We start from the raw sequence: 676 nt of genomic DNA, 5'->3' as shown, positions 1-676 counted from the left end.
TTTTTAAACACACACATGCGTTTCTGTACTTTGTCATTCGGACTCCGTATGATTTTCAAATAAACAAGATAAACAAGATTTATCCCTTGATAGCCATGTCAGGTTCGCCAGCCTGACTTTCAAGAAGATTTTCGCTTTTGTTTCCACCCTGAGTGTTCCTCCAACTTAAAAGAACTTTACCAAGATGGAGAGTTGGCGCATGAACAAATTTCCCCCAACATGAGTAAACTATAAAAGGGACGCGCATCAGTTTATGATCAGGTTAATACTACATGAAGCCTAATTAGATCCTAATAAGAGTTTTTTCTTCTCTATCCTTTCTTTCCACAGGACTCCTATTTTCTACTCTGATCACGACGGGCTTTCCTCACCAGCCACTGCACAGGAGTATGTCTCAGCCAACACGCGCTCAGGCCAGCACTCACTCGATCTCGAGTCTGATGAACTACTCGAGCTCTCCGACGCCGCCTCTATATACGTGGTGGCAGGAAAGCCCCGCCCCGTCACTCTTTCCTTATCTACCGGATTTACCCAGATAAGGAACCGGAAGTGTTATCGGGGACTTTAAGGGTGTGGGGTAGAGAAAGAGTTAAGAATGACAGGGGATACCCTGGTGAGTCAGAGCGATTTCATTCTTACGCAATTCTGTCTGTCCCGGGGAACGAAAGGGAAGGGG

This window comes from Penaeus monodon, chromosome 20 (assembly GCF_015228065.2).
Source record: "Penaeus monodon isolate SGIC_2016 chromosome 20, NSTDA_Pmon_1, whole genome shotgun sequence".
NCBI lineage: Eukaryota > Metazoa > Arthropoda > Malacostraca > Decapoda > Penaeidae > Penaeus > Penaeus monodon.
This window is presented reverse-complemented; position numbering follows the sequence as displayed.